This window comes from Jatropha curcas, chromosome 7, assembly GCF_041381405.1.
Source record: "Jatropha curcas cultivar XTBG-Jc1 chromosome 7, XTBG_Jcur_1.0, whole genome shotgun sequence".
Classification (NCBI taxonomy): Eukaryota; Viridiplantae; Streptophyta; class Magnoliopsida; order Malpighiales; family Euphorbiaceae; genus Jatropha; species Jatropha curcas.
In genome coordinates this window covers 21,590,021-21,599,251 of record NC_143157.1, presented here as the reverse complement: position 1 = coordinate 21,599,251, position 9,231 = coordinate 21,590,021, and the positions used below count along the sequence as shown (strand labels likewise).

General features: G+C 27.9%; 1 pseudogene; it reads right to left on the bottom strand.

Moving 5' to 3' along the window:
* Nucleotides 1-3,446: 3,446 nt before the first annotated feature.
* On the bottom strand, nucleotides 3,447-5,370 carry LOC149494952 (cytochrome P450 726A27-like; annotated as a pseudogene).
* Between the last annotated feature and the right edge of the window lie 3,861 nt (nucleotides 5,371-9,231).

Below are 9,231 nucleotides of genomic sequence, written 5' to 3'. Positions count from 1 at the left end.
AGAGAGACTAGCCATAAACAAAGGAGATACTCATTGTATATTCCATCTTTGTTCTATTGTTTTTCTCTCTCTCTCTCCAAGACTTCAAGTATTCAAGATTTGTGTCAAGATTCAAGGAAGCCGCCCAAGCCAATCATTAACTAGTTTTTATTTCTAAACTCTTTTCTTGTTTTATTTTCAATATTCATGTTGATTATGAGAATATTTACAAGTTTAATTGAGTTTTATTTAATTATTAAGTTAAACTAAAACTCTCATACTAGAGATTTGATGTAGCTTAATTTTGATTCCAATATCTAATATTAGATTTGTTTTTGCTTGTTCATGATATAATTTATTATTGAACTTAATACTTCCAGGCAAAGTTTCTCCCCTGAATTGATTTATTTTATTAATCACTATCGGGAGAAGGGTTTTTGATATGAATAGGGTAATAAATTACATGAGAATAATAACTTGGTGCGAAAGCTATATGGTTTGACTCATGGGGGGTTTTCATAAGTTAATGACCTTAGGTTATGAAGTCATAAACAAACCATAAAACTTAATGATTTAATTCATGTTTGATTGCACTATTGGAAGATAGGTAATTAGACTGGGTTAAAATAACTAACAATACATCGGGAGAGCTTGTTAGTGATTTTAGGGTTGTTTCCCCTACTTAAACAATTAAAATTGATTATCAAACTAATAAAATAAGTCTATCCAATTTATTTCTAGCTACAGATATTTCTAGCATTAAATATTTAAATTCAACAAATTGATCAAAAACCTATTATATATATTTTTTTTCTTAAATATCATTACATTATACTTTTTTTCTTGGCTCCTATATGGATATTAAAAATACCCATTCCATACTCGATCTATTCGCATGCTCATCTTGTTGATCTAAAAAGAAAAGTGTCCATTGATTATAGTTTGAATATGAAGATGTTTGAATCTTACATATAGTATTTGGAGTATAAAAAAAATCATTGTTGGCTACCTAAATTTGAAACTCTTTGGCTATAATGTCTCAAACAATATAAAGTAACCTATAGGAATCAATATTAAAAACATTAATGATCACATTTGAAGTTTCAGAATTTTACTCGAAATAGCAGCTAAACATTTATTACCCAAGCTGGGGTCTAGCAACTCCTGGAAAATTTTTCTGGTTTTGCTTTGGATAAAAACTTAATTAAATACGTAAATTCAGTACTGACAGATTTAAATTGCTGTCCACATAACTAAACTTTCTTGGTCTTTTGGGTGATTACTTATAGAAAGAAGCTCAAGAATAATTATAATTATTATATAAATATTTTTAATCAATATGCAACGAAATTGCTTGAGAGGTTAAAATTGAAAAATTTTAGAATACAAATTCAAATACTTAGAAATTATCAAATCCTTACGAACGAAGTATTTTAGGTTTGGATAGAGAGACCTAAGTTTCATATTTTTTTTTCTATCTTTTTCGTTTAGCAATCGTGTCAATGAAAAATTAAATAAAAAATTATTGCACAATTAAAGATAGAAAGAGAGAGTCATAAACGAAGAAGGAAAAAAATATATCAAAAAGCTAATATTTCATTAGATGATTAAAATAATTTCCTATACCTTGGAATATGAAACAGAAGAGGATACAAGTTTTAATACATAACAAATTAACAATGGCAACAACAATCCACAAACTCGTATAACACAGTCCATTAAATTAAATATGAGAAATCAAAGAAAAAGAATTAGAGCACAAGTATCCATTGAAGCTTTTACAACTTACATTGAAGTTTGTGTCCACTTTTACATTAACTGTGATATTCTTGTTCTTCAACTGACTGCTTACATCTACCGAAAACAATTAACATTTCTTAGTTCCAATTGATGTGATTGCGAGTTCAAGAAGAAATTGTTCTGCAAATCAAAATCTGCAAAACAAAAATAACAAAATTTTATACAAATATGAATATATCTGTCAAAATAGAAAATAGAAAAGAAAGAAAATAAACAAATAAATAAAGAAAATAATTTAGTATAATATTGCAAAAACTAATCCATATGAAGTAAAGTAATACATTAATTTTCACAACTATATATATATATATATATATATATATATATATATATGAAAGCTAAAACAAAGAGAAAGTTTTAATGTCTCTATTTATTCAGCATTGTATTTAATTTTCCTTTTTTGAAAAAAATTGAGGTTTTTTTTTTTATATATATTTTGGTTAGCTTAACTTAATTTTTTAATTTAATATTTAGTACATAAATATTGATAATTGATAATCTTCGAAACTTATAATTTATTCTAATCATCTCACCTAATCCAACTAAAACTCTGAAATCTAACTAAATTTATTTAAATTGAATCCATTATTATATATAATCTAATCTCTACCTCCTCCAAAAATAATTCGTACGGTGGACGTACAAAACGAGAAGAAGAAAGATGGGTCATCATCTCGAAACCTTACAACTTTTCCTTCTACCAAATCTTCTCCTAATTTAGTGTTTATTGACATTATTTTTTGTTTGTGTGGATTTTTTAACTGTATGTTTTGTTTGGAATTAAACTGATAGGTGTTAATCTTAGTTTTACATGTCCTTGAAACTTACAGGTACTGTTGCTATTGGTGATAAATTCTACCACGTTAAGATATGGTGTTAGTGATTTGCAGTTTGAGCTGGCTTGCAAACTTTTGAATTGCACAGATAGGTGAATAAATTGTATTGTTTAATCTTTTCTGTGTCTATCATGGTATGACAGTTTTGGCTGATGGCACATGCACGGGCTCTAATTTGCTTAGGATTCCTTGATAAATGCAGTTGCTGTTATGCCTATTTGAAATGTACTTCACATATGCAGTTGTTGTTATCCACACGAACCACTAGAAATTTTTAAATTTTTCTTTTATTTAATTGGATATAATTTTTAAATTAATAGATATATAGATAATTATAATTTTGAAATTTTTGAATTTTAAATTGAGTTATAATTAATAAATATATAGATATTATAACTTTAAAATTTTCATTTTTATTGGCTGTTGAGTATTTAAAATTAATAGACATGTATATACATAATTGTGACTTTAAAATTAGTTTATATGATAAGCTGTTGCTTAACAAAATTAAAAACTACGAACATATTGTTTCAAAAAAAATTAGTGATTAAAATCAAATAAATTTATAAAATGAACGAATGAAATAACTTTAATTAATTTAATACAAAATTATTGAATTATATAATAGGTTATATATTTTAAAAATTGAAGAAAATTTTATATCTAAAACATCTAACAACCGGTCAAAACGCTAAAAGCTACTTGAAATGCTGTTGTTGAACACAGTCTAAAACATCTAAAAGTTATAAAAACAGCTAATTCATCTAACAGCTATAAAAACAGTTAATTTTGCCGAACAGACACAAAGATTCAAGTTTATTATATCAATAAAAAAATTATAAAAAAATGAAAAGAAGGAAAAATTCCTTTCTGTTGTATCATTATTTCATTGACATCATTCAATTTATTACAACCCACAACAGTTTTGTTTTGGTACATCTCAAAGTAAAAAATAAAACCAAGATGGAAACTCACCCCTATCTTTTATTTTTCAATTTTTTTTTTTTTTGGTAAACGATAAAGAGAGAAAAAATCACTCCAACCTTAATTAATCTGCAAGCAACAAATTAGTACGTGAACGTTACAAACATTTAACCTTGAGAGAACATAAAGAAATTAAGGATGGTATGGAATGGGAATCAGTTCAAGGTCTACTTTTCTCTTCATAACTCCTCCAAAAGCATCGGTCATGTCAAGATTCTCTGCAGTAATTCCTTTAGGAAATTTCCAGTCAAAATGAAAGAGCAAATTTGCGAGGAAATTTTCCATATGAACCATACCTAACGCAATTCCAGGGCATACTCTTTTTCCTGCACCAAATGGAAGATATTCAAAATGATTTCCCAGATAATCGATTGAACTATCAATAAATCTCTCGGGATTGAATTTTTCAGGTTCACTCCAATGTTTAGGATCTCTTCCGAGTGCCCATACATTAACCAGAACTTGAGTACCAGGATAAACATCATATCCACTAACTTTAGTCTTTTGCTTACAAACCCTTGGAAGTAGTGAAAGTACAGGATGTAATCTCATTGTTTCTTTAATAATTAACTTCAACCATTTTAATTCCTGGAGTTTTGCTTCCTCAATGTACCCTTTTTCACCAAAGACACTCCGCAATTCTTCTTGCGCTTTTTTCATTATTTCCGGTTTCCTCATCAACTCTGCCATTGCCCATTCTGTAGTTTTTGAGGATGTGTCACTTCCACCCACAAAAGCATCCTGCAATGGAAAGTACGAAATCTTCAGTTGAAACTTGAAATCGCAATAAGAGCCTAATTAAACTCTTAAAAAGGAGTATATACTTACGATGGTTGATGCTTTAATGGTGACATCAGTTAAGGGAAAATCAAGATTTCCACTTTGTTGAAGGTCCAGAAGAACATCAACGAAATTGCCAGCTTTCCTCCCATCGCCATCCTCGGAAACCCACGCCTGCTTGTTTGCTTTATGCTCTTGTAAGATATCTTCCAGGATCTTATCTGTTTCATAATGCAATTTCATAACTCTAGATTTTTCCCTCTTGACTGAAGGAAGCCATTTTAAGGAAGGAAACACGTCAGCTATATTTACTCCTCCAGTATAAATAATACCATCAATACATGTTAACAACGTTTCTTGATTTTTGGTTTTATGACCAACAGCATTTCTTGCAATTATAGAATTTGTAAAAGCAAATATAGTATGAGTAAGATTAACAGAACTTCCTTCTTTGGAACGCAGAAAGTTTACAAAATCAGCCATTTCTTCTTTTCTTACTGATTGAAACGACTGTACTCGTTTTGCGCTCAGTAATGCCAACGTACAAAATTTTCTCAATTGCCTCCATTGATATCCGTATGACCCAAAAACCATGCCGTTACGGTTATAGTTCAACACATCATTTGCAAAGACAAGCGCTCGTTCTGCAAAGATGGGATCTTGTATTTTCATCACTTCTTTGGCTGCTTCCGGCGAGGAAACAACAAGAAAGGGAATTTCACCGAGTTTAATACCCATTACCGGTCCATAAGTTCTGGCCAACTCCGCAAACCGGTGATGAGGTGCGTCGCCGGCGAGCTGGAGGATATTACCTAAGAAGGTAATTTCCATGGTCCTGGCGGAGGGTTAGAATCATGTTTGTATAATTTCTTGGATACTTTTAATAAGACGAAAAGAAAAAGAACGAAACTGGAAAGAACTGAAACTGAGAGGATTTGCTGTTCCATAATGACAAAAATGTTTGGTTACGGAGAAGATTTGAATGGGAAAGTGCTGATGGCAAGTGGTTTACACTTCAACGTGACTGCATATTTATAAGGTTTAATGACGACAAAAAAATAATACGTAAATAAATAACCTGAATTTTGATTTCTTTTTTCAATTTTTATCAATTCTCTTAATTTTATCACTCATGGATTTTAAATTATTTTTTTCAGCAATTATAGGATAAACGAATGATTTGACTTTGCTTTGCACGAGTCTCTTCTCTACTTGCATCACATGGCTTTAGGTTTTCTATTTGACGTTGAATTTTTTTTTGTTGAAATTCATATCACCTGGATTTTTTATTCAAAATATCATTAGTAAGTCTCCGTTTATTTCCGTTAAATAATTTATAGGAAAATATTTTCTACAATTTTCTCCATTTGTTTCTGTAAAATAATTTATATAAAAATATTTTCTACAATTTTCTATTGTTTGGGGAATTCAGAAAAATAAGTCAACGGAAAATATTTTTCTAGTCAAAGGAAAATTACGTCATTTTTAAACAAAAATGACTTTCCATTTTGAAGAGAGAAAAACATTTTTCAAACATTGACAAACTTATTATATCCTTATAAATTCATATATTTTTTTAATTTATTAATCATGGGTAGTCACTATCATCAGTCACTTTCCACCACCAGTCACCACCATCAGCCACTGGCCACCGTTGGGCACCACCACAGTCACCGGTGTGACTTCTATAATTTCTCTTTTTTTTTTGCATTTTTCTAATATTTGTATAAAATTTTTAAAAATGAAATTTTTATTATTATTAATATTTTTATTGTCTTATGAATTAAAGATTTTAATATTTTTTTTGCTTAATTTTCAATATTGTAAACCAAATAATGAAAAATAAGTCATTTAAAAAATATTTAAGAAATATTGAAAAATATATTTTCCAAAGGTAAATTATTTTTTTGAAAATGAGACAGAAATTTAGATTGTTTTTATCTTCTTTACCAAATACGGCATCATTTTGGAATGCCTTGCTCGCCCAGGTTTGAGTTTGACCAACCATATAATATAAATGGAGGCGGCTAATCAGTGTACTTAATAATAATGAATCAGTTTTCTGCCTTTTGCTTACAAGACAGTGATTAATTATTTAAGCATATATGATTCAGAGTAGTGCATGTGATGACAATCTGATTCAGAGAATTTTTAATGTTACTATGGAGACTAAAATTTATTACCTTTTATTGGAAGTAATGGAGAATGCTAATTAGTGTATTTAATTAATAATTAATAAATTTTAATTGAAAAGCACTACTAATTCTATGTACAATGAGCTGTAATAATGTAACAATGTCAATGTAATCAAAAATATTTATAATGCAAAACTATTAGAGTATAAATAGTTTTAGTTACTCCTCGGTTCTGTTATTTTAGAGAAAACAGAAAAATAACAGGGAATAAGGAGGTGGTTAAACATAAATTTTTCTCAATTTTTTGCTTACAACACCTCTAATCAGCATTAAATATAAATTAATGGTGAGGAAGCCAACTCATAATAAAGTCTTCCAAGGACACATTTATTAGCTATAATTTTTGAAAATTGCAAAACTCTCATCAACTTCAAATTGGAATATTTCGATAAAATTATGTTGTTTTAAAACATAGGGACTAATAAAGGGAACTTGGCCTCAGATATCATGAGCACTCCTTCATGCACTCAGTCTAGAAAGAAGCGCACTCAATTTGCTCACTAAAACAAAAATTGTGCCATAATAATGGGTATAATGTTGATATAAATGCCATTGTTTAAAAAGTAAGGTGCAACAATAGAGAAAACCTGTGGACCATTTTATAAAAGTTGGCTAGTATATAAATATTGTTCGCACTCAGATCCACAAAGTTGAGCAAATTTCTAAGGCACGACCTACAAATATAGTCTAATATGAACACTTCAGTTTGTTTGCTAAAAGAAAATTTGTTCAGTAACCTTACTAATAGTAAGATGTACTCTAAGACTCAAAAAGTAATTTTTAAAAAAATATGGTGCAATAATATAAATTTGTTACCGTATTATAAAAACTTCTCAAGAAAAATAGCCCATATTTGTACTCACATACATAAAGTTGAGCACACTTCTGTGAAAACCATGTAGAAACATAGTTTGACTTGCCTACTCTAAGACCATATGTATGTAATTTTTTATAACTAAAATGTTATAAGCTAAACGGTTACGTTACGTGACTTCACTAACTTTTTAATTTTTTATAAAAGATTACCTTAACTTTTAAAAGTTAATTTAAATGTTATATTACTGAACACTATAAAAACAGTGTTAACTTTTTTATAAACGTTACCTTAACCTCTAAAAACGAGTTCAAACGCCATATACCGAACAATATAAAAAACATTGTTTAGTCAAAACACTAAATTTTTTATGAAAGATTACCTTAACTTCTAAAGCTAGTTCAAATGCTATGTTACCAAACACTATAAAAACAGTGTTAACCTTTTATAAAAAGCTACCTTAATCTTTAAAAATGAGTTCAAACGATATGTTATCGAACATTATAAAAAACAGTGTTTAATTAAAACGCTAAAAGCAACTTTAAAAGCTATTGCCGAATACAGCCTTAATCTCTATTTGATTTATCGAACATATTTAAAAACTTGAAAAAATATTTTTTCCAATAAATTCATTATCTTTTCCTTGATTAGAATATTGAAACTTTTACTTCATAAAATTGTAAAAGTTTATTATTTTAAATATGATAAAAAAAAACATATAAAATTATCAAGTCGACATATATAAGTATTTTATTTTACTAAAGGTTAGTTTTTTATCTATGTAGAAATATCAAAGATTATGACATAGATAACTTCTTTGGATGGTTTTTATATTTGATAGATGTCATGGAGTCAGAATGTTATTGCAGTTGATGATATCTATATATGTTGTATTTGCAATAAAGAATGCAAATTTCTTTTGATGAAGTTGTTTGCAATATAATTCTTATTTCCAGATGACATTTTAAAATTATTGTACAAAGCAAAAAAGGAAAGATAAGGTATTTTAGAATTTTTCTTTGATGATTTTCTTGACATACATTTATTATATTTTTTTTCTTCACAGTTGCTTTGCAGATGACCAAAATATGTAAAGAGACAGCTAAAAACGTATTTTATGTACACAAATTTTATTCATCATATTTTGATTAATGTATTATGTTGTTCAATAATGTATTATATTATTGAACAAAATTTTAATATTGTCACTGTTTTTTTTCTTTTTCGGTTGGCTTGATATTTAATAATAATTGTTTGAAATATTTTTTTCCTCTTTATTAAAATTAAGTAAAGTTTGACATATATTTTTAGCTTTTCATATTGTAAGTTAAATATTATTTATGAAATAACTTGATTTATGATTTTCAATAATGTCAATTTTTATATTACTGTATAAATAAGTAGTAATTAAATAATTGCTTTTAAATTATACAATAATTGTTTTCAATTTTTATGATAACGTGATATGTTTTATTATTAATTATCACACTGTTTCAAACATAGCGGGCTTGCTAGTTGCCACCTTGACTTCTTCTGGGTTTTATGATCTATATTGATGAGTATATGTAATACGGTAATGTAAAATAATAATTCATGCTAATTATAATAATGAAGAGGTGGCACTATTACATACATTAGTTTTCTTGTCGTGTAGAGGGAAACTTGAAAGTTGGAACCTATAAGATTAATGATTTTCAATATGTCAATTTTTATATTACTGTATTAAATAGGTAGTAATTAAATAATTGCTTTTAAATTATACAATAATTATTTTTCAAGTTTGTTTGCACCAAGACTATACCAAAGTAATAGATAATTTATTGCTTTAAAATTTTTTTTTTAT